Consider the following 26767-nt stretch of genomic DNA (forward strand, 5'->3'; position numbering starts at 1 on the left):
CAGCTCGCTCATTAATGTCTTAATCGAAATTACGGATTGCCTCTTATCCGCTCGTCGTCCCCTTATGCCGTAGTTTGTACATCTCAAATTGTCAGTAGAAACCACATTTGTTTAAGCAAGTCAGCCATATCAGCTATGTTTTTTTAAAGGCAGTAAATGAGGCTGAATGAACTGTTTCGCTGCCAGACAAGGCTCCGCTGATAGCCAGGTGTAGCGGTGGTAAGGTGTTGGGACTCTGCTGTTGAGACAGCTTTATGGAAGCCCTAACAGTTTGTGGGCACCGTTTGTCACCGTTATAGTGCAATTAATGTATTGTTTAGTGTTGTGTTGTGTAGTGGCTTTGCTGGCATGCATCCCCAACATTTTTTTGGGGTTTGCCCCACCAAGATTTACATGCTAAAATCGCCACTGCTGTTGTGTCCTTGAGCAAGGCACTTAACCACAAAGTAAAATACTGATAGGATACTGTATAAAACACGGGTCAACCCTCCATCTGGAGAGCTACTGGGTGTGCAGGCTTTTTCCAAAGCAAGGTAGCGAAGACGTGTTTATCTATTTGTAAGTTTGGCCACAATATTCCGTTTTCAGTCGAGATCTTGACAGCATAGGAGTTGTCTAAGACTCACCACCCAAGCCATAGACTCTTCCCTCATCCCAAGTCATAGACTCTTCCCACAGCCCAAGCCACAGACTCTTCCCACAGCCCAAGCCATAGACTCTTCCCACAGCCCAAGCCACAGACTCTTCCCACAGCCATAGACTCTTCCCACAGCCCAAGCCACAGACTCTTCCCACAGCCCAAGCCACAGACTCTTCCCACAGCCCAAGTCATAGACTCTTCCCACAGCCCAAGTCATAGACTCTTCCCACAGCCCAAGTCATAGACTCTTCCCACAGCCCAAGCCACAGACTCTTCCCACAGCCCAAGCCACAGACTCTTCCCACAGCCCAAGCCACAGACTCTTCCCACAGCCCAAGCCACAGACTCTTCCCACAGCCCAAGCCACAGACTCTTCCCACAGCCCAAGTCATAGACTCTTCCCACAGCCCAAGCCACAGACTCTTCCCACAGCCCAAGCCACAGACTCTTCCCACAGCCCAAGCCACAGACTCTTCCCACAGCCCAAGCCACAGACTCTTCCCACAGCCCAAGCCACAGACTCTTCCCACAGCCCAAGCCACAGACTCTTCCCACAGCCCAAGCCACAGACTCTTCCCACAGCCCAAGCCACAGACTCTTCCCACAGCCCAAGCCACAGACTCTTCCCACAGCCCAAGTCATAGACTCTTCCCACAGCCCAAGTCATAGACTCTTCCCACAGCCCAAGCCACAGACTCTTCCCACAAACCAAGTCATAGACTCTTCCCACAGCCCAAGTCATAGACTCTTCCCACAGCCCAAGTCATAGACTCTTCCCACAGCCCAAGCCACAGACTCTTCCCACAGCCCAAGCCACAGACTCTTCCCACAGCCCAAGCCATAGACTGTTCTCTCTGCTATCGCACGGCAAGCGGTACCAGTGCACCAAGTCTGGAATCAACAGGACCCTGAACAGCTTCTACCTCCAAGCCATAAGACTGATAAACAAGGCTGCTAAATAGCTAATCAAATGGCTACCCAGACTACCTGCACTGACCCTTTTTTACACTAACTCTCTTGCACTGACTCTATGCACACTCACTGGACTCTACCACACACTGGACTCTACCACACACTGGACTCTACCCACACACTGGACTCTACCCACACACTGGACTCTACCACTCACTGGACTCTACCACACACTGGACTCTACCACTCACTGGACTCTACCACACACTGGACTCTACCCACACACTGGACTCTACCCACACACTGGACTCTACCCACACACTGGACTCTACCCACTCACTGGACTCTACCACACACTGGACTCTACCACACACTGGACTCTACCCACACACTGGACTCTACCCACACACTGGACTCTACCCACACACTGGACTCTACCCACACACTGGACTCTACCCACACACTGGACTCTACCCACACACTGGACTCTACCACACACTGGACTTTACCCACACACTGGACTCTACCCACACACTGGACTCTACCCACACACTGGACTCTATGCACACACTGGACTCTACCACACACTGGACTCTACCCACACACTGGACTCTACCACACACTGGACTCTACCCACACACTGGACTCTACCACACACTGGACTCTACCCACACACTGGACTCTACCCACACACTGGACTCTACCCACACACTGGACTCTACCACACACCTGGACTCTACCCACACACTGGACTCTACCCACACCCCAACTGGACTCTACCACACACTGGACTCTACCCACACTCTGGACTCTACCCACACACTGGACTCTACCACACACTGGACTCTACCCACACACTGGACTCTACCCCCACACTGGACTCTACCCACACACTGGAGTCTACCCACACACTGGACTCTACCCACACACTGGACTCTACCCACTCACTGGACTCTACCACACACTGGACTCTACCCACACACTGGACTCTACCCCCACACTGGACTCTACCACACACTGGACCCTACCACACACTGGACTCTACCCACACTCTGGACTCTACCCACACACTCACACACACTGGACTCTACCCACACACTGGACTCGTACCCCTGCACATTGACTCGTTACTGGTACTCACTGTATATAGCCATGTTATTAAATCAAATCAAATCAAATTGTATTTGTCACATGTGCCGAATACAACAGGTGTAGACCTTACAGTGAAATGCTTACTGACAAGCCCTTAACCAACAATGCAGTTTTAAGAAAGAATACCAAAAGAAATAACAAAAAAATACAATATAAAATAATATGAAATAAAAGTAACAAATAATTAAAGAGCAGCAGTAAAAATAACAATAGCGAGGCTATATACAGGGGGTACCGGTACAGAGTCAATGTGCGGGGGCACAGGTTAGTCAAGGTAATATGTACATGTAGGTAGAGTTAAAGTGACTATGCATAGATAATAAACAGAGAGTAGCAGCAGCGTAAAAGAGGGGTGTGGGGGCAATGTAAATAGTCTGGGTAGCCATTTGATTAGATGTTCAGGAGTCTTATGGCTTGGGGGTAGAAGCTGTTTAGAAGCCTCTTGGACCTAGACTTGGCGCTCTGGTACCGCTTGCCGTGCGGTAGCAGAGAGAACAGTCTATGACTAGGGTGGCTGGGGTCTTTGACAATTTTTAGGGCCTTCCTTTGACACCGCCTGGTATAGAGGTCCTGGATGGCAGGAAGTACGCACTACCCTCTGTAGTGCCTTGAGGTTGGATGCCGAGCAGTTGCCATACCAGGCAGTGATGCAACCAGTCAGGATGCTCTCAATGGTGCAGCTGTAGAACCTTTTGAGGATCTGAGGACCCATGCCAAATCTTTTCAGTCTCCTTAGGTTTTGTCGTGCCCTCTTCAGGACTGTCTTGGTGTTCTTGGACCATGTTAGTTTGTTGGTGATGTGGACACCAAGGAACTTGAAGCTCTCAACCTGCTCCACTACAGCCCCGTCGATGAGAATGGGGGCGTGCTCGGTCCTCTTCTTTTTCCTGTAGTCCACAATCATCTCCTTTGTCTTGATCATGTTGAGGGAGAGGTTGTTGTCCTGGCACCACACGGCCAGGTCTCTGACCTCCTCCCTATAGGCTGTCTCGTCGTTGTCGGTGATTAGGCTTACCACTGTTGTGTCATCGGCAAACTTAATGATGGTGTTGGAGTCGTGCCTGGCCATGCAGTCATGAGTGAACAGGGAGTACAGGAGGGGACTGAGCATGCACCCCTGAGGGGCCCCCGTGTTGAGGATCAGCGTGGGGGATGTGTTGTTACCTACCCTTACCACCTGGGGGCGGCCCGTCAGGAAGTCCAGGATCCAGTTGCAGAGGGAGGTGTTTAGTCCCAGGGTCCTTAGCTTAGTGATGAGCTTTGAGGGCACTATGGTGTTGAACGCTGAGCTGTAGTCAATGAATAGCATTCTCACGTAGGAGTTCCTCTTGTCCAGGTGTGAAAGGGCAGTGTGGAGCGCAATAGAGATTGCATCATCTGTGGATCTGTTGGGGCGATATGCAAATTGGAGTGGGTCTAGGGTTTCTGGGATAAGCCTTTCAAAGCACTTCACGGCTACAGACGTGAGTGCTACGGGTCGGTAGTCATTTAGGCAGGTTAACTTAGTGTTCTTGGGCACAGGGACTATGTTGGTCTGCTTGAAACATGTTGGTATTACAGACTCAGTCATGGACATGTTGAAAATGTCAGTGAAGACACTTTCCAGTTGGTCAGCACATGCTCGGACTACACGTCCTGGTAATCCATCTGGCCCTGTGGCCTTGTGAATGTTGACCTGATTAAAGATCTTACTCACATTGGCTATGGAGAGCGTGATCACACAATCATCCGGAACAGCTGATGCTCTCATGCATGTTTCAGTGTTACTTGCCTCGAAGCGAGCATAGAAGTAATTTAGCTCGTCTGGTAGGCTCGTGTCACTGGGCAGCTTGCGGCTGTGATTCCCTTTGTAGTCTGTAATAGTTTGCAAGCCCTGCCACATCCGACGAGCGTCAGAGCCGGTGTAATATGATTCGATCTTAGTCCTGTATTGACGCTTTGCCTGTTTGATGGTTCGTCGGAGGGCATAGCGAGATTTCTTATAAGCGTCCGGGAATTGCACGCGAAAAAACACACAAAATAGCACGGTTGGTTAAGAGGCCATAAAACGGCAGCCATCCCCTCCGGCGCCATCTCGTACCTGGTACCCCTGCATATCGACTCGGTCCAGTGTATATAGTAATGTTACTACCTCGTCCCCCTGACAAAATTATTGTTGTCTATCAACAATGACAAGCCACCGGGGTCTGACAACCTGCATGGAAAATTACTGAGGATAATAGCGGACGATATTGCTACTCATATTTGCCGTATCTTCAATTTAAGCCTACTAGAAAGTGTGTGCCCTCAGGCCTGGAGGGAAGCAAAAGTTATTCCCCTACCTAAGAATAGTAAAGCCCCTTTTATTGGCTCAAATAGCAGACCAATCAGCCTGTTACCAACCCTTTGTAATCTTTTGGAAAAAAATATGTTTGCTTTTTTACAGTAAACAAATTGACAGCAGACTTTCAGCACGCTTATAGGAAAGGACATTCAACAAGCACAGCACTTACACAAATGACTGATGATTGGCCGAGATAAATTGTGACTTTTGACATTCAGTGTGGCTTTTGACATTATCAATCATAGTCTGTTGCTGGAAAAACGTATGTGTTATGGCTTTACACCCCCTGCTATATTGTGGATAAAGAGTTACCTGTCTAACAGAACACAGAGGGTGTTCTTTAATGGAAGCCTCTCCAACAAAATCTATGTAGAATCAGGAATTCCCCAGGGCAGCTGTCTAGGCCCCTTACTTTTTCAATCTTTACTAATGACATGCAACTGGCTTTGACTAAAGTCAATGTGTCTATGTATGCAGATGACTCAACACTATACACGTCACCTACTACAGCGACTGAAATGACTGCAACACTTAACAAAGAGCTGCAGTTAGTTTCAGAATGGGTGGCTAGGAATAAGTTAGTCCTAAATATTTCAAAAACTAATTGGATTGTATTTGGGACAAATCATTCACTAAACCCTAAACCTCAACCAAATCTTGTAATAAATAATGTGGAAATTGAGCAAGTTGAGGAGACTAAACTGCTTGGAGTAACCCTGGATTGTAGACTGTCATGGTCAAAACATATTGATACAACAGTAGCTAAGATGGGGAGAAGTATGTCCATAATTAAGCACTGCTCTGCCTTCTTAACAGCACTATCAACAAGGCAGGTCCTACAGGCCCTAGTTTTGTCACACCTGGACTACTGTTCAGTCGTGTGGTCAGGTGCCACAAAGAGGGACTTAGGAAAATTACAATTGGCTCAGAACAGAGCAGCACGGCTGGCCCTTGGATGTACACAGAGAGCTAACATTAATAATATGCATGTCAATCTCTCCTGGCTCAAAGTGGAGGAGAGATTGACTTCATCACTGCTTGTATTTATGAGAGGTATTGACAAGTTGAATGAACCGAGCTGTCTGTTTGAACTACTGGCACACAGCTCGGACACCCATGCATACCCCACAAGACATGCCACCAGAGGTCTCTTCACAGACCCCAAGTCCAGAACAGACTATGGGAGGCGCACAGTACTACACAGAGCCATGACTACATGGAACTCTATTGCACATCAAGTAACTCATGCAAGCAGTAAAATTTGATTTAACAAAATAGATACAAATACACCTTCGGGAACAGCAGGGACTGTGAAGAGACACAAAGATAGACATAGACAGACAAACACACGATAACATACGCGCTATACACACACTGTATTACATTATGTTCATAATATACACACACGCACACATGGAGTTTGTGTTGTAGATATGTGGTAGTAGAGTAGGGGCCTGGGGGCACACACTTAATATGTTGTGAAATCTGTTGTGAATGTATTGTTAACGTTTTTGAAATGTATAACTGCCTCAATTTTGCTGGACCCCAGGAAGAGTAGCTGCTGCCTTGACAGGAACTAATGGGGATCCATAATAAACCCCAGGAAGAGTAGCTGCTGCCTTGGCAGGAACTAATGGGGGTCCATAATAAACCCCAGGAAGAGTAGCTGCTGCCTTGGCAGGAACTAATGGGGATCCATAATAAATACAAATACATAGACTCAGTACTGGTACTCACTGTATATAGCCATGATATTACCTGGTACCCCTGCACATTGACTCAGTACTGGTACTTCCTGTATATAGCCATGTTATTACCTGGTACCCCTGCTCATCAACTCAGTACTGGTACTTCCTGTATATAGCCATGTTATTACCTGGTATCCCTGCACATCAACTTGGTACTGGTACTTCCTGTATATAGCCATGCTATTACCTGGTACCCCTGCTCATCAACTCAGTACTGGTACTCCCTGTATATAGCCATGTTATTACCTGGTACCCCTGCTCATCAACTCAGTACTGGTTCTCCCTGTATATAGCCATGTTATTACCTGGTACCCTGCTCATCAACTCAGTACTGGTACTCCCTATATATAGCCATGTTATTACCTGGTACCCCTGCTCATCAACTCAGTACTGGTACTTCCTGTATATAGCCATGATATTACCTGGTACCCCTGCTCATCAACTTGGTACTGGTACTTCCTGTATATAGCCATGTTATTACCTGGTACCCCTGCTCATCAACTCAGTACTGGTACTTCCTGTATATAGCCATGATATTACCTGGTACCCCTGCTCATCAACTCAGTACTGGTACTCCCTGTATATAGCCATGTTATTACCTGGTACCCCTGCACATTGACTCAGTACTGGTACTCCTTGTATATAGCCATGTTAATACCTCGTACCCCTACACATTGACTCAGTACTGGTACTTCCTGTATATAGCCATGTTATTACCTGGTATCCCTGCACATCAACTTGGTACTGGTACTTTCTGTATATAGCCATGCTATTACCTGGTACCCCTGCTCATCAACTCAGTACTGGTACTCCCTGTATATAGCCATGTTATTACCTGGTACCCCTGCTCATCAACTCAGTACTGGTTCTCCCTGTATATAGCCATGTTATTACCTGGTACCCCTGCTCATCAACTCAGTACTGGTACTCCCTATATATAGCCATGTTATTACCTGGTACCCCTGCTCATCAACTCAGTACTGGTACTTCCTGTATATAGCCATGATATTACCTGGTACCCCTGCTCATCAACTTGGTACTGGTACTTCCTGTATATAGCCATGTTATTACCTGGTACCCCTGCTCATCAACTCAGTACTGGTACTTCCTGTATATAGCCATGATATTACCTGGTACCCCTGCTCATCAACTCAGTACTGGTACTCCCTGTATATAGCCATGTTATTACCTGGTACCCCTGCACATTGACTCAGTACTGGTACTCCTTGTATATAGCCATGTTAATACCTCGTACCCCTACACATTGACTCAGTACTGGTACTCCTTGTATATAACCATGTTATTACCTGGTACCCCTGCTCATCCACTCAGTACTGGTACTTCCTGTATATAGCCATGTTATTACCTGGTACCCCTGCTCATCCACTCAGTACTGGTACTTCCTGTATATAGCCATGTTATTACCTGGTACCCCTGCTCATCCACTCAGTACTGGTACTTCCTGTATATAGCCATGTTATTACCTGGTACCCTGCACATCAACTTGGTACTGGTACTTCCTGTATATAGCCATGTTATTACCTGGTACCCCTGCTCATCAACTCAGTACTGGTATTCCTTGTATATAGCCATGTTATTACCTGGTACCCCTGCTCATCCACTCAGTACTGGTACTTCCTGTATATAGCCATGTTATTACCTGGTACCCTTGCTCATCAGCTCAGCACTGGTACTTCCTGTATATAGCCATGTTATTACCTGGTACCCCTGCTCATCAACTCAGTACTGGTACTTCCTGTATATAGCCATGTTATTACCTGGTACCCCTGCTCATCAACTCAGTACTGGTACTTCCTGTATATAGCCATGTTATTACCTGGTACCCCTGCTCATCCACTCAGTACTGGTACTTCCTGTATATAGCCATGTTATTACCTGGTACCCCCTGCACATCAACTTGGTACTGGTACTTCCTGTATATAGCCATGTTATTACCTGGTACCCCTGCTCATCAACTCAGTACTGGTACTTCCTGTATATAGCCATGTTATTACCTGGTATCCCTGCTCATCAACTCAGTACTGGTACTTCCTGTATATAGCCATTTTATTACCTGGTACCCCTGCTCATCCACTCAGTACTGGTACTTCCTGTATATAGCCATGTTATTACCTGGTATCCCTGCACATCAACTTGGTACTGGTACTTCCTGTATATAGCCATGCTATTACCTGGTACCCCTGCTCATCAACTCAGTACTGGTACTCCCTGTATATAGCCATGTTATTACCTGGTACCCCTGCTCATCAACTCAGTACTGGTACTCCCTGTATATAGCCATGTTATTACCTGGTACCCCTGCTCATCAACTCAGTACTGGTACTCCCTATATATAGCCATGTTATTACCTGGTACCCCTGCTCATCAACTCAGTACTGGTACTTCCTGTATATAGCCATGATATTACCTGGTACCCCTGCTCATCAACTTGATACTGGTACTTCCTGTATATAGCCATGTTATTACCTGGTACCCCTGCTCATCAACTCAGTACTGGTACTTCCTGTATATAGCCATGATATTACCTGGTACCCCTGCTCATCAACTCAGTACTGGTACTCCCTGTATATAGCCATGTTATTACCTGGTACCCCTGCACATTGACTCAGTACTGGTACTCCTTGTATATAGCCATGTTATTACCTCGTACCCCTACACATTGACTCAGTACTGGTACTCCTTGTATATAACCATGTTATTACCTGGTACCCCTGCTCATCCACTCAGTACTGGTACTTCCTGTATATAGCCATGTTATTACCTGGTACCCCTGCTCATCCACTCAGTACTGGTACTTCCTGTATATAGCCATGTTATTACCTGGTACCCTGCTCATCCACTCAGTACTGGTACTTCCTGTATATAGCCATGTTATTACCTGGTACCCCTGCTCATCCACTCAGTACTGGTACTTCCTGTATATAGCCATGTTATTACCTGGTACCCCTGCACATCAACTTGGTACTGGTACTTCCTGTATATAGCCATGTTATTACCTGGTACCCCTGCTCATCAACTCAGTACTGGTATTCCTTGTATATAGCCATGTTATTACCTGGTACCCCTGCTCATCCACTCAGTACTGGTACTTCCTGTATATAGCCATGTTATTACCTGGTACCCCTGCTCATCAACTCAGTACTGGTATTCCTGTATATAGCCATGTTATTACCTGGTACCCCTGCTCATCAACTCAGTACTGGTACTCCTGTATATAGCCATGTTATTACCTGGTACCCCTGCTCATCAACTCAGTACTGGTACTCCCTGTATATCGCCATGTTATTACCTGGTACCCTGCTCATCAACTCAGTACTGGTACTTCCTGTATATAGCCATGTTATTACCTGGTACCCTGCTCATCCACTCAGTACTGGTACTTCCTGTATATAGCCATGTTATTACCTGGTACCCCTGCACATCAACTTGGTACTGGTACTTCCTGTATATAGCCATGTTATTACCTGGTACCCCTGCTCATCAACTCAGTACTGGTATTCCTTGTATATAGCCATGTTATTACCTGGTACCCCTGCTCATCCACTCAGTACTGGTACTTCCTGTATATAGCCATGTTATTACCTGGTACCCTTGCTCATCAGCTCAGTACTGGTACTTCCTGTATATAGCCATGTTATTACCTGGTACCCCTGCTCATCAACTCAGTACTGGTACTTCCTGTATATAGCCATGTTATTACCTGGTACCCCTGCTCATCAACTCAGTACTGGTACTTCCTGTATATAGCCATGTTATTACCTGGTACCCCTGCTCATCCACTCAGTACTGGTACTTCCTGTATATAGCCATGTTATTACCTGGTACCCCTGCACATCAACTTGGTACTGGTACTTCCTGTATATAGCCATGTTATTACCTGGTACCCCTGCTCATCAACTCAGTACTGGTACTTCCTGTATATAGCCATGTTATTACCTGGTATCCCTGCTCATCAACTCAGTACTGGTACTTCCTGTATATAGCCATTTTATTACCTGGTACCCCTGCTCATCCACTCAGTACTGGTACTTCCTGTATATAGCCATGTTATTACCTGGTATCCCTGCACATCAACTTGGTACTGGTACTTCCTGTATATAGCCATGCTATTACCTGGTACCCCTGCTCATCAACTCAGTACTGGTACTCCCTGTATATAGCCATGTTATTACCTGGTACCCTGCTCATCAACTCAGTACTGGTACTCCCTGTATATAGCCATGTTATTACCTGGTACCCCTGCTCATCAACTCAGTACTGGTACTCCCTATATATAGCCATGTTATTACCTGGTACCCCTGCTCATCAACTCAGTACTGGTACTTCCTGTATATAGCCATGATATTACCTGGTACCCCTGCTCATCAACTTGGTACTGGTACTTCCTGTATATAGCCATGTTATTACCTGGTACCCCTGCTCATCAACTCAGTACTGGTACTTCCTGTATATAGCCATGATATTACCTGGTACCCCTGCTCATCAACTCAGTACTGGTACTCCCTGTATATAGCCATGTTATTACCTGGTACCCCTGCACATCGACTCAGTACTGGTACTCCTTGTATATAGCCATGTTATTACCTCGTGCACTCTACACATTGACTCAGTACTGGTACTCCTTGTATATAACCATGTTATTACCTGGTACCCCTGCTCATCCACTCAGTACTGGTACTTCCTGTATATAGCCATGTTATTACCTGGTACCCCTGCTCATCCACTCAGTACTGGTACTTCCTGTATATAGCCATGTTATTACCTGGTACCCCTGCTCATCCACTCAGTACTGGTACTTCCTGTATATAGCCATGTTATTACCTGGTACCCCTGCTCATCCACTCAGTACTGGTACTTCCTGTATATAGCCATGTTATTACCTGGTACCCCTGCACATCAACTTGGTACTGGTACTTCCTGTATATAGCCATGTTATTACCTGGTACCCCTGCTCATCAACTCAGTACTGGTATTCCTTGTATATAGCCATGTTATTACCTGGTACCCCTGCTCATCAACTCAGTACTTGTACTCCCTGTATATAGCCATGTTATTACCTGGTACCCCTGCACATCAACTTGGTACTGGTACTTCCTGTATATAGCCATGTTATTACCTGGTACCCCTGCTCATCAACTCAGTACTGGTATTCCCTGTATATAGCCATGTTATTACCTGGTACCCCTGCTCATCAACTCAGTACTGGTACTCCCTGTATATAGCCATGTTATTACCTGGTACCCCTGCTCATCAACTCAGTACTGGTACTTCCTGTATATAGCCATGTTATTACCTGGTACCCCTGCTCATCCACTCAGTACTGGTACTTCCTGTATATAGCCATGTTATTACCTGGTACCCCTGCTCATCCACTCAGTACTGGTACTTCCTGTATATAGCCATGTTATTACCTGGTACCCCTGCACATCAACTTGGTACTGGTACTTCCTGTATATAGCCATGTTATTACCTGGTACCCCCTGCTCATCAACTCAGTACTGGTATTCCTTGTATATAGCCATGTTATTACCTGGTACCCCTGCTCATCAACTCAGTACTTGTACTCCCCTGTATATAGCCATGTTATTACCTGGTACCCGCACATCAACTTGGTACTGGTACTTCCTGTATATAGCCATGTTATTACCTGGTACCCCTGCTCATCAACTCAGTACTGGTATTCCCTGTATATAGCCATGTTATTACCTGGTACCCCTGCTCATCAACTCAGTATTGGTACTCCCTGTATATCGCCATGTTATTACCTGGTACCCCTGCTCATCAACTCAGTACTGGTACTTCCTGTATATAGCCATGTTATTACCTGGTACCCCTGCTCATCAACTCAGTACTGGTACTCCCTATATATAGCCATGTTATTACCTGGTACCCCTGCTCATCAACTCAGTACTGGTACTTCCTGTATATAGCCATGATATTACCTGGTACCCCTGCTCATCAACTTGGTACTGGTACTTCCTGTATATAGCCATGTTATTACCTGGTACCCCTGCTCATCAACTCAGTACTGGTACTTCCTGTATATAGCCATGATATTACCTGGTACCCCTGCTCATCAACTCAGTACTGGTACTCCCTGTATATAGCCATGTTATTACCTGGTACCCCTGCTCATCCACTCAGTACTGGTACTTCCTGTATATAGCCATGTTATTACCTGGTACCCCTGCACATCAACTTGGTACTGGTACTTCCTGTATATAGCCATGTTATTACCTGGTACCCCTGCTCATCAACTCAGTACTGGTACTCCCCTGTATATAGCCATGTTATTACCTGGTACCCCTGCTCATCCACTCAGTACTGGTACTTCCTGTATATAGCCATGTTATTACCTGGTACCCCCTGCTCATCAACTCAGTACTGGTACTTCCTGTATATAGCCATGTTATTACCTGGTACCCCTGCTCATCAACTCAGTACTGGTACTTCCTGTATATAGCCATGTTATTACCTGGTACCCCTGCTCATCAACTCAGTACTGGTACTTCCTGTATATAGCCATGTTATTACCTGGTACCCCTGCTCATCAACTCAGTACTGGTACTTCCTGTATATAGCCATGTTATTACCTGGTACCCCTGCTCATCAACTCAGTACTGGTACTTCCTGTATATAGCCATGTTATTACCTGGTACCCCTGCTCATCAACTCAGTACTGGTACTCCCTGTATATAGCCATGTTATTACCTGGTACCCCTGTTCATCCACTCAGTACTGGTACTCCCTGTATATAGCCATGTTATTACCTGGTACCCCTGCTCATCAACTCAGTACTGGTACTTCCTGTATATAGCCATGTTATTACCTGGTACCCCTGCTCATCAACTCAGTACTGGTACTTCCTGTATATAGCCATGTTATTACCTGGTACCCCTGCTCATCAACTCAGTACTGGTACTTCCTGTATATAGCCATGTTATTACCTGGTACCCCTGCTCATCCACTCAGTACTGGTACTTCCTGTATATAGCCATGTTATTACCTGGTACCCCTGCACATCAACTTGGTACTGGTACTTCCTGTATATAGCCATGTTATTACCTGGTACCCCTGCTCATCAACTCAGTACTGGTATTCCTTGTATATAGCCATGTTATTACCTGGTACCCCTGCTCATCAACTCAGTACTTGTACTCCCTGTATATAGCCATGTTATTACCTGGTACCCCTGCACATCAACTTGGTACTGGTACTTCCTGTATATAGCCATGTATTACCTGGTACCCCTGCTCATCAACTCAGTACTGGTATTCCCTGTATATAGCCATGTTATTACCTGGTACCCCTGCTCATCAACTCAGTACTGGTACTCCCTGTATATAGCCATGTTATTACCTGGTACCCCTGCTCATCAACTCAGTACTGGTACTTCCTGTATATAGCCATGTTATTACCTGGTACCCCTGCTCATCCACTCAGTACTGGTACTTCCTGTATATAGCCATGTTATTACCTGGTACCCCTGCTCATCCACTCAGTACTGGTACTTCCTGTATATAGCCATGTTATTACCTGGTACCCCTGCACATCAACTTGGTACTGGTACTTCCTGTATATAGCCATGTTATTACCTGGTACCCCTGCTCATCAACTCAGTACTGGTATTCCTTGTATATAGCCATGTTATTACCTGGTACCCCTGCTCATCAACTCAGTACTTGTACTCCCTGTATATAGCCATGTTATTACCTGGTACCCCTGCACATCAACTTGGTACTGGTACTTCCTGTATATAGCCATGTTATTACCTGGTACCCCTGCTCATCAACTCAGTACTGGTACTTCCTGTATATAGCCATGTTATTACCTGGTACCCCTGCTCATCAACTCAGTACTGGTACTTCCTGTATATAGCCATGTTATTACCTGGTACCCCTGCTCATCAACTCAGTACTGGTACTCCTTGTATATAACCATGTTATTACCTGGTACCCCTGCTCATCCACTCAGTACTGGTACTTCCTGTATATAGCCATGTTATTACCTGGTACCCCTGCTCATCCACTCAGTACTGGTACTTCCTGTATATAGCCATGTTATTACCTGGTACCCCTGCTCATCCACTCAGTACTGGTACTTCCTGTATATAGCCATGTTATTACCTGGTACCCCTGCTCATCCACATACTTAAGTATATTTTATCAATTACATTTACTTTGATACTTAAGTAGTATTTTACTGGGTGACATTCACTTTTATTTGAGTGATTTTCTATTAAGGTATCGTTACTTTTACTCAAGAATGACAATTGGGTACCTTTTCCACCACTGGCCAGTATTGAATAGAGGAGAATCCCAGCTTTCCAACGGTGTCAGAATAATTTCTCAACACCTAATTTTTACAACCAGAGTATGCAGCTCTGCAACTGTGTGACGGCCATTTGCGGTTGTACACAAGTGCTGGTGGAAAGTTGTTGACATTAATACGTGGTAATTGCTAAGTAGCCTTGGCAGCAGCTACTCTTCCTGGGGTTTATTAAGGATCCCCATTAGTTCCTGCCAAGGCAGCAGCTACTCTTCCTGGGGTTTATTATGGATCCCCATTAGTTCCTGCCAAGGCAGCAGCTACTCTCCCTGGGGATTATTATGGATCCCCATTAGTTCCTGCCAAGGCAGCAGCTACTCTTCCTGGGGTTTATTACGGATCCCCATTAGTTCCTGCCAAGGCAGCAGCTACTCTTCCTGGGGTTTATTACGGATCCCCATTAGTTCCTGCCAAGGCAGCAGCTACTCTTCCTGGGGTTTATTATGGATCCCCATTAGTTCCTGCCAAGGCAGCAGCTACTCTTCCTGGGGTTTATTATGGATCCCCATTAGTTCCTGCCAAGGCAGCAGCTACTCTTCCTGGGGTTTATTATGGATCCCCATTAGTTCCTGCCAAGGCAGCAGCTACTCTCCTGGGGATTATTATGGATCCCCATTAGTTCCCTGCCAAGGCAGCAGCTACTCTTCCTGGGGTTTATTACGGATCCCCATTAGTTCCTGCCAAGGCAGCAGCTACTCTTCCTGGGGTTTATTACGGATCCCCATTAGTTCCTGCCAAGGCAGCAGCTACTCTTCCTGGGGTTTATTATGGATCCCCCATTAGTTCCTGCCAAGGCAGCAGCTACTCTTCCTGGGGTTTATTATGGATCCCCATTAGTTCCTGCCAAGGCAGCAGCTACTCTTCCTGGGGTTTATTATGGATCCCCATTAGTTCCTGCCAAGGCAGCAGCTACTCTTCCTGGGGTTTATTATGGATCCCCATTAGTTCCCTGCCAAGGCAGCAGCTACTCTTCCTGGGGTTTATTATGGATCCCCATTAGTTCCTGCCAAGGCAGCAGCTACTCTTCCTGGGGTTTATTATGGATCCCCATTAGTTCCTGCCAAGGCAGCAGCTACTCTTCCTGGGGTTTATTATGGATCCCCATTAGTTCCTGCCAAGGCAGCAGCTACTCTTCCTGGGGTCCAGCAAAATGAAGGCAGTTATACATTTGAAAAACACTACAATACATTCACAACAGATTTCACAACATGGCCTCAGACTCTACTACCACATTTCTGTCGTGTTTGTATGCATGTGTCTGGGCCCACAAAGAAAACAAAAAGAAAAAAAGAAACGTTTTCATCTGCTTATTTACATATTTTATTCTAAGCCAATCAGATGTTTTATTATTCAGTTATTGACTGTAAGTTCCCACTAGTGGACAATTTCAAAGCTGTAACAAAACTTTGGTGTTGAGGCAACCCCAGATAAACACATTTTTTCAGATCTTTTTTTGTACCTTATCAAATACAGTGGGGAAAATATTATTTAGTCAGCCACCAATTGTGCAAGTTCTCCCACTTAAAAAGATGAGAGAGGCCTGTAATTTTCATCATAGGTACACGTCAACTATGACAGACAAAATGAGAAGAAAAAAAATCCAGAAAATCACATTGTAGGATTTTTAATGAATTTATTTGCAAATTATGGTGGAAAATAAGTATTTGGTCAATAACAAAAGTTTCTCAATACTTTGTTATATACTCTTTGTTGGCAATGACACAGGTCAAACGTTTTCTGTAAGTCTTCACAAGGTTTTCACACACTGTTGCTGGTATTTTGGCCCATTCCTCCATGCAGATCTCCTCTAGAGCAGTGATGTTTTGGGGCTGTCGCTGGGCAACACAGACTTTCAACTCCCCTCCAAAGATTTTCTATGGGGTTGAGATCTCGAGACTGGCTAGGCCACTCCAGGACCTTGAAATGCTTCTTACGAAGCCACTCCTTCGTTGCCCGGGCGGTGTGTTTGGGATCATTGTCATGCTGAAAGACCCAGCCACGTTTCATCTTCAATGCCCTTGCTGATGGAAGGAGGTTTTCACTCAAATCTCACGATACATGGCCCCATTCATTCTTTCCTTTACACGGATCAGTCGTCCTGGTCCCTTTGCAGAAAAACAGCCCCAAAGCATGATGTTTCCACCCCCATGCTTCACAGTAGGTATGGTGTTCTTTGGATGCAACTCAGCATTCTTTGTCCTCCAAACACGACGAGTTGAGTTTTTACCAAAAAGTTATATTTTGGTTTCATCGAACCATATGACATTCTCCCAAACCTCTTCTGGATCATCCAAATGCACTCTAGCAAACTTCAGACGGGCCTGGACATGTACTGGCTTAAGCAGGGGGACACGTTTCGCACTGCAGGATTTGAGTCCCTGGCGGCGTAGTGTGTTACTGATGGTAGGCTTTGTTACTTTGGTCCCAGCTCTCTGCAGGTCATTCACTAGGTCCCCCCGTGTGGTTCTGGGATTTTGCTCACCGTTCTTGTGATCATTTTGACCCCACGGGGGTGAGATCTTGCGTGGAGCCCCAGATCGAGGGAGATTATCAGTGGTCTTGTATGTCTTCCATTTCCCTAATAATTGCTCCCACAGTTGATTTCTTCAAACCAAGCTGCTTACCTATTGCAGATTCAGTCTTCCCAGCCTGGTGCAGGTCTACAATTTTGTTTCTGGTGTCCTTTGACAGCTCTTTGGTCTTGGCGATAGTGGAGTTTGGAGTGTGACTGTTTGAGGTTGTGGACAGGTGTCTTTTATACTGATAACAAGTTCAAACAGGTGCCATTAATACAGGTAACGAGTGGAGGACAGAGGAGCCTCTTAAAGAAGAAGTTACAGTTCTGTGAGAGCCAGAAATCTTGCTTGTTTGTAGGTGACCAAATACTTATTTTCCACCATAATTTGCAAATAAATTCATTAAAAACCTGTGTCATTGCCAACAAAGGGTATATAACACATTTCCAAATTCACATCAAAGAAGCGATCAGCTCAGTCATGAGTTGCCCCTCTCCTCTCCTCCTTCTCATTGGTATTCATGGGCCATGTTCAGGATTTAAGATATGTGCCTTCAACATCCAGAACTTCGATGCCACCAAATCAGCCAACTGCAGGGTGATGCACACTCTGACAAAGATTGTGTCTCGTTGTGACATCTGTCTCCTTCAGGAGGTAAAATACCTACAGGGCAAAGCCACCAAAGCTCTGTTGATACAGTACCAGATATGATGACAACTATCACTATAAATATGTTGCCAGTGGAGGTCTGGGGCGAACACCTGAAGACCAGGAGCAGAGTACCGGAATGAGACTGTAAAGTTGACAGATCGGTACCAGTACGCTGACAGAAAGGAAGGGGGTGTGGATGCTTTCTCCAGAGACCCCTTTGTTGTTAGATTCCAAGCCAAGGAAACAGTGATAGGAGACTTTGCTCTGATCCCACTGCACACTACAGCCTCTGACGCAATCAAGGAGATTGACAAGCTCTACGATGTCTTTGAGGAAATCAAAATGAAGTGGAATACTGAGAAAGTGATGTTCCTTGGAGCCTTCAATGCTGGTTGTGGGCACATCACAAGGCAGGACAAGGCAAACATCAGACTGTTCTCAAACCCTGGATTCTTCTGGTTGATCGGGGACAAGGTGGACACCACTGTTGGAGACCTCACCAGCTGTGCCTATGACAGGATTGTGGTACACGGACAGCCCTTCCTGAAGGCCATCCAAACCTTATTCAGCTCGGGTCTTCAACATCGCCAAGGAGTATAAACTCTCAAAGGAAAGGGTTCTGGAAGTGAGTGACCACTTACCTGTGGAGGTGGAGCTGAAGACTAAATCGTTAGGGCAGCTTCAAGCTCAGGTTCAGCCTCTCCTCCTAATCGCCGTCTCTGTCATCACCTACGTCCTGCACATCTTACCTTCAACCAGTGTGGTGTGAGGAGGACTGAGGGCCTTCTCAGGAGTATGGACCATAGAAATAGAATTCATTCTAAAACTTCCATGAGCAGCTGGTCCTCTCATGCAGGGGTTCACAAACCTCTCTCCGGGGACACCTAGAGGCTTCACCGCCTGAACTAGCTAACCTGATCAATCTAATCAAGGTCTTGATGAGTATGAAAAATGTATGCACTCACTTAACTGTAAGTCGCTGTGGATAAGAGCGTCTGCTAAATGACAAAAATAAATAAAAAATTTAACAAAGTATTGAGAAACTTTTGTTATTGACCAAATACTTATTTTCCACCATAATTTGCAAATAAATTCATAAAAAATCCTACAATGTGATTTTCAGGAAAAAAAAATCTCATTTTGTCTGTCATAGTTGACGTGTACCTATGATGAAAATTACAGGCCTCTCTCATCTTTTTAAGTGGGAGAACTTGCACAATTGGTGGCTGACTAAATACTTTTTTTCCCCACTGTATATGGGTCAATGATGTGGCTGATATACAGTACATTCAGAAAGTATTCGGACCCCTTGACTTTTTCCACATTTTGTAACGTTACAGCCTTGTTCTAAAATGGATTAAATTGGTTTTTCCCCCCTCATCAAGCTACACACAATACCCCATAATGACAAAGCAAAAACAGGTTTTTAGGAATGTTAGCAAATTTATTACAAATAAAAAACTGACATATCACAGAAGTATTCAGACCCGGTCGGATCCGCTGCGCTGCTGGGTAGGTCTGTCTGTCTCACTGTCTGTGTGTCCTGCTGGGTAGGTCTGTCTGTCTCACTGTCTGTGTGTCCTGCTGGGTAGGTCTGTCTGTCTGTCTTACTGTGTGTCCTGTGGTAGGATTGGATAGAGGCCAATCACTGTAGCTGTGCGTCCCATGTTAATGGAAGAGTGAGCATTGTGAAATCCAAACCCAACCCTCAAGTAAGTCATGATGAACTCACTTACAAAACTGTGTTTTGGACCAGACTGACTTTATGACCAAAATTATCCTGTTTACACTTTGTAGTCAATTTTGACACTAGAATAAATGTTTCTGACTAACATCGATGCCACAGAGCCATTTTCTAGCAGATAAATTGTTTATTGCCTTCAGTTGTGTTTTAAGTACATATTTGTTGCTGAGACAATATTTTATGATCATCCAAAGTGGGATCTCATAGTATGTCTTTCGGTTAGGGCTAACCCTAACCCTAACCCTAACCCTAACCCCATTATTAGCGTTACACCGAATGACATTTTTCACAGGAGAAATCGTATGATTCATAATTAAAATGCATGTCTTGGTGAATAAAACTTATTGAAACATACACAACACTCTAATAAAGGTAGAGAGAGGACGGCAGGTAGCTTTAGTGGTTAAGAGCATTGTGCCAGTAACCAAAAGGTCACTGGTTCTAATCCCCGAGCCGACTAGGTGGAAAATCTGTTGATGTGCCCTTGAGCAAGGCACTTAACCCTAATTGCTCCTGTAAGTCGCTCTGGATAAGAGCGTCTGCTAAATGACTTTAAAAAAAAAAAGCTATAATTTGCATTTTTAACTTATAGAAATGTTCCCCATGTTGAAACCATTAATCATCGCGGACCCACATGCACATGATAGCATCTTTCATCTTTCATGGGCATTCATTACTACTATGAATACTAACTAATATATGGGCATTCATTACTACTATGAATACTAACTTGTGGGCATTCATTACTACTATGAATACTAACTTGTGGGCATTCATTACTACTATGAATACTAACTTGTGGGCATTCATTACTACTATGAATACTAACTTGTGGGCATTCATTACTACTATGAATACTAACTTGTGGGCATTCATTACTACTATGAATACTAACTTGTGGGCATTCATTACTACTATGAATACTAACTTGTGGGCATTCATTACTACTATGAATACTAACTTGTGGGCATTCATTACTACTATGAATACTAACTTGTGGGCATTCATTACTACTATGAATACTAACTTGTGGCATTCATTACTACTATGAATACTAACTTGTGGGCATTCATTACTACTATGAATACTAACTTGTGGGCATTCATTACTACTATGAATACTAACTTGTGGGCATTCATTACTACTATGAATACTAACTTGTGGGCATTCATTACTACTATGAATACTAACTTGTGGGCATTCATTACTACTATGAATACTAACTTGTGGCATTCATTACTACTATGAATACTAACTTGTGGCATTCATTACTACTATGAATACTAACTTGTGGGCATTCATTACTACTACTTGCCAGTTGAATATATGGGTTTTTCCTGCTAGCAGTCGTGGCTGCATGTCACAGTCTCACAGTAGCAACATAACTTGGTGAACCACAACAAGATAATAGATTTCAGGCGTTCACAGCGTACATTTTTAAATGCATTTTGTCTCATTTTACTGTTAAATTAATCTTGCATTGTTATATATAGATGCCATTTTTTAAATTTGACATTTATCTCAGGTGGGCTTAAAGGGTTCAGTAGCACAGAAATAATTCCCTCTATACAGAATGGAAATCGCTAATATTCAATACAACCTGAGCATAAATATGTTTTTTTTCTGCAGATTTAAGTTGATTGAAACACACACAACCTACAGTTCTGTATATTATGCATCTAGCCGTGGAGCCTTTACCAAGATTCGTAACAATTAGAAACCTCTGTTCTGTCTCCAAGACGTTTGGAGTGGACAGGAAGTGGTTGGTGCAGAGAGGAGAAGAAGACCAGGGTTGAGGGACATCAGGGACAGAAGACTAAATGGTGGACAAGAAGACGACTATTGGACGACTACTCATGCAGTTAGGGCCGGGGGGCATTGGCATAGTGTTGTCCCTCATTCATCCAGGTGTTTTTTTGGGGGGGGGGTTCACCACATGTACCTTTGTAATACACATTAGAGGGAGATTTTTTAGGAAGACATGTTGAACTAATTAACAAGAATAGCAGTACAGCAAACGTGAATCAGCTTTCAGATAATTCATTCAACGTTGTGTGTGTTATGGTCTTTGTTGCATGGCTTCTTATCCACAGAGGGCCAGTCTGGGTGCAGGTTTGTGTTCTAACCAAGCAATAACACACCTGGTTCAACTAATCATGTCTTGATTGAAGTCTATGATTAGTTGATTAGTTGAATCAGATGTGTACTGGTTGGAAAGAACAAAAGCATGAGTCTGTGGATACGGTTGGACCCTCTGTTATGAGTGCTACTGTCATGATGAATAGTAATGATACGTTTATTTTAAAAACTTTAGGGGAGATTGTTACATAAGGAATGTCAGTTTGTAAGTTTTGAACATTTCTAAATTAATTAAAATATATTATTTAAGAGGTGGGCTTATTTGGAACACCCATGGGTTACAGTCAGTACCCATTAAACCCAGTCCGGACTTTTCAAATATTTTAATGAAATTCTAATTAAAGTCGTTAAACTTCCTGAGAGATTCATCTTTCATTTTATCTCCACTTTTCTTACAACAATTAGGGAAGTATGTTAGAAATGTCTAAACTTAGATTTTGGTGGGATTTTGGTGGGCTTAATTGGTACATTTACTCCAACTAGCGAGAACTTGCCAAACTACACACTATATTTTTAATTGTCTATTTAGCTGGTCTGTTGCATATCATTATTCTATCTGATGCTGCAGTCACTCTCCTCTGACCCTCTGACCTGACACACACGCAGGTGATGCACACATCATGACTTTTCCAGGATTTCCTTTGCTGACCAAAAATGAGCTATAACTGGCCAAGTAACTCACCAGCTAGCGATGAATATCAACAAATGTTCCCACGTGGCTCGCTTTGATCTAAACATGCATGTTGAGACTGATTGGTTGAAAAGACCGCTGGTGCCTGTCAATGCAGGCCTACAGTAACTATACTGCAGAGAGGGAGGACAGCACACTCTGATCAGAGACTATACTGCAGAGAGGGAGGACAGCACACTCTGATCAGAGACTATACTGCAGAGAGGGAGGACAGCACACTCTGATCAGAGACTATACCTGCAGAGAGGAGGACAGCACACTCTGATCAGAGACTATACTGCAGAGAGGGAGGACAGCACACTCTGATCAGAGACTATACTGCAGAGAGGGAGGACAGCACACTCTGATCAGAGACTATACTGCAGAGAGGGAGGACAGCACACTCTGATCAGAGACTATACTGCAGAGAGGGAGGACAGCCCACTCTGATCAGAGACTATACTGCAGAGAGGGATGACAGCCCACTCTGATCAGAGACTATACTGCAGAGAGGGAGGACAGCCCACTCTGATCAGAGACTATACTGCAGAGAGGGAGGACAGCACACTCTGATCAGAGACTATACTGCAGAGAGGGAGGACAGCACACTCTGATCAGAGACTATACTGCAGAGAGGGAGGACAGCACACTCTGATCAGAGACTATACTGCAGAGAGGGAGGACAGCACACTCTGATCAGAGACTATACTGCAGAGAGGGAGGACAGCACACTCTGATCAGAGACTATACTGCAGAGAGGGAGGACAGCCCACTCTGATCAGAGACTATACTGCAGAGAGGGAGGACAGCACACTCTGATCAGAGACTATACTGCAGAGAGGGAGGACAGCACACTCTGATCAGAGACTATACTGCAGAGAGGGAGGACAGCACACTCTGATCAGAGACTATACTGCAGAGAGGGAGGACAGCACACTCTGATCAGAGACTATACTGCAGAGAGGGAGGACAGCACACTCTGATCAGAGACTATACTGCAGAGAGGGAGGACAGCCCACTCTGATCAGAGACTATACTGCAGAGAGGGAGGACAGCCCACTCTGATCAGAGACTATACTGCAGAGAGGGAGGACAGCACACTCTGATCAGAGACTATACTGCAGAGAGGGAGGACAGCACACTCTGATCAGAGACTATACTGCAGAGAGGGAGGACAGCCCACTCTGATCAGAGACTATACTGCAGAGAGGGAGGACAGCACACTCTGATCAGAGACTATACTGCAGAGAGGGAGGACAGCACACTCTGATCAGAGACTATACTGCAGAGAGGGAGGACAGCACACTCTGATCAGAGACTATACTGCAGAGAGGGAGGACAGCCCACTCTGATCAGAACTATACTGCAGAGAGGGAGGACAGCACACTCTGATCAGAGACTATACTGCAGAGAGGGGAGGACAGCCCACTCTGATCAGAGACTATACTGCAGAGAGGGAGGACAGCACACTCCTGATCAGAGACTATACTGCAGAGAGGGAGGACAGCCCACTCTGATCAGAGACTATACTGCAGAGAGGGAGGACAGCACACTCTGATCAGAGACTATACTGCAGAGAGGGAGGACAGCACACTCTGATCAGAGACTATACTGCAGAGAGGGAGGACAGCACACTCTGATCAGAGACTATACTGCAGAGAGGGGAGGACAGCACACTCTGATCAGAGACTATACTGCAGAGAGGGAGGGGACAGCCCACTCTGATCAGAGACTATACTGCAGAGAGGGAGGACAGCACACTCTGATCAGAGACTATACTGCAGAGAGGGAGGACGGCCCACTCTGATAAGAGACTATACTGCAGAGAGGGAGGACGGCACACTCTGATCAGAGACTATACTGCAGAGAGGGAGGACGGCCCACTCTGATCAGAGACTATACTGCAGAGAGGGAGGACGGCCCACTCTGATCAGAGACTATACTGCAGAGAGGGAGGACGGCCCACTCTGATCAGAGACTATACTGCAGAGAGGGAGGACGGCCCACTCTGATCAGAGACTATACTGCAGAGAGGGAGGACGGCCCACTCTGATCAGAGACTATAATGCAGAGAGGGAGGACGGCACACTCTGATCAGAGACTATACTGCAGAGAGGGAGGACGGCACACTCTGATCAGAGACTATACTGCAGAGAGGGAGGACGGCACACTCTGATCAGAGACTATACTGCAGAGAGGGAGGACGGCACACTCTGATCAGAGACTATACTGCAGAGAGGGAGGACGGCACACTCTGATCAGAGACTATACTGCAGAGAGGGAGGACGGCACACTCTGATCAGAGACTATACTGCAGAGAGGGAGGACAGCACACTCTGATCAGAGACTATACTGCAGAGAGGGGGAGGACGGCACACTCTGATCAGAGACTATACTGCAGAGAGGGGAGGACGGCCCACTCTGATCAGAGACTATACTGCAGAGAGGGAGGACGGCCCACTCTGATCAGAGAACTATACTGCAGAGAGGGAGGACGGCCCACTCTGATCAGAGACTATACTGCAGAGAGGGAGGACAGCCCACTCTGATCAGAGACTATACTGCAGAGAGGGAGGACAGCCCACTCTGATCAGAGACTATACTGCAGAGAGGGAGGACAGCCCACTCTGATCAGAGACTATACTGCAGAGAGGGAGGACAGCACACTCTGATCAGAGACTATACTGCAGAGAGGGAGGACAGCCCACTCTGATCAGAGACTATACTGCAGAGAGGGAGGACAGCACACTCTGATCAGAGACTATACTGCAGAGAGGGAGGACAGCACACTCTGATCAGAGACTATACTGCAGAGAGGGGAGGACAGCCCACTCTGATCAGAGACTATACTGCAGAGAGGGAGGACAGCCCACTCTGATCAGAGACTATACTGCAGAGAGGAGGACAGCACACTCTGATCAGAGACTATACTGCAGAGAGGGAGGACAGCACACTCTGATCAGAGACTATACTGCAGAGAGGGAGGACAGCACACTCTGATCAGAGACTATACTGCAGAGAGGGAGGACAGCACACTCTGATCAGAGACTATACTGCAGAGAGGAGGACAGCACACTCTGATCAGAGACTATACTGCAGAGAGGGAGGACAGCACACTCTGATCAGAGACTATACTGCAGAGAGGGAGGACAGCACACTCTGATCAGAGACTATACTGCAGAGAGGGAGGACAGCACACTCTGATCAGAGACTATACTGCAGAGAGGGAGGACAGCACACTCTGATCAGAGACTATACTGCAGAGAGGGAGGACAGCACACTCTGATCAGAGACTATACTGCAGAGAGGGAGGACAGCACACTCTGATCAGAGACTATACTGCAGAGAGGGAGGACAGCACACTCTGATCAGAGACTATACTGCAGAGAGGGAGGACAGCCCACTCTGATCAGAGACTATACTGCAGAGAGGGGAGGACAGCCCACTCTGATCAGAGACTATACTGCAGAGAGGGAGGACAGCCCACTCTGATCAGAGACTATACTGCAGAGAGGGAGGACAGCCCACTCTGATCAGAGACTATACTGCAGAGAGGGAGGACAGCCCACTCTGATCAGAGACTATACTGCAGAGAGGGAGGACAGCACACTCTGATCAGAGACTATACTGCAGAGAGGGAGGACAGCACACTCTGATCAGAGACTATACTGCAGAGAGGGAGGACAGCACACTCTGATCAGAGACTATACTGCAGAGAGGGAGGACAGCACACTCTGATCAGAGACTATACTGCAGAGAGGGAGGACAGCACACTCTGATCAGAGACTATACTGCAGAGAGGGAGGACAGCACACTCTGATCAGAGACTATACTGCAGAGAGGGAGGACAGCACACTCTGATCAGAGACTATACTGCAGAGAGGGAGGACAGCCCACTCTGATCAGAGACTATACTGCAGAGA

At 45.7% G+C, this 26767-nt stretch overlaps 1 pseudogene; it reads left to right on the forward strand.

Moving 5' to 3' along the window:
* Positions 1–18120: 18120 nt before the first annotated feature.
* LOC121552722 lies at positions 18121–19066 on the forward strand (annotated as a pseudogene).
* Positions 19067–26767: the final 7701 nt, after the last annotated feature.

Source organism: Coregonus clupeaformis, chromosome 36 (assembly GCF_020615455.1).
Source record: "Coregonus clupeaformis isolate EN_2021a chromosome 36, ASM2061545v1, whole genome shotgun sequence".
Taxonomy (NCBI): domain Eukaryota; kingdom Metazoa; phylum Chordata; class Actinopteri; order Salmoniformes; family Salmonidae; genus Coregonus; species Coregonus clupeaformis.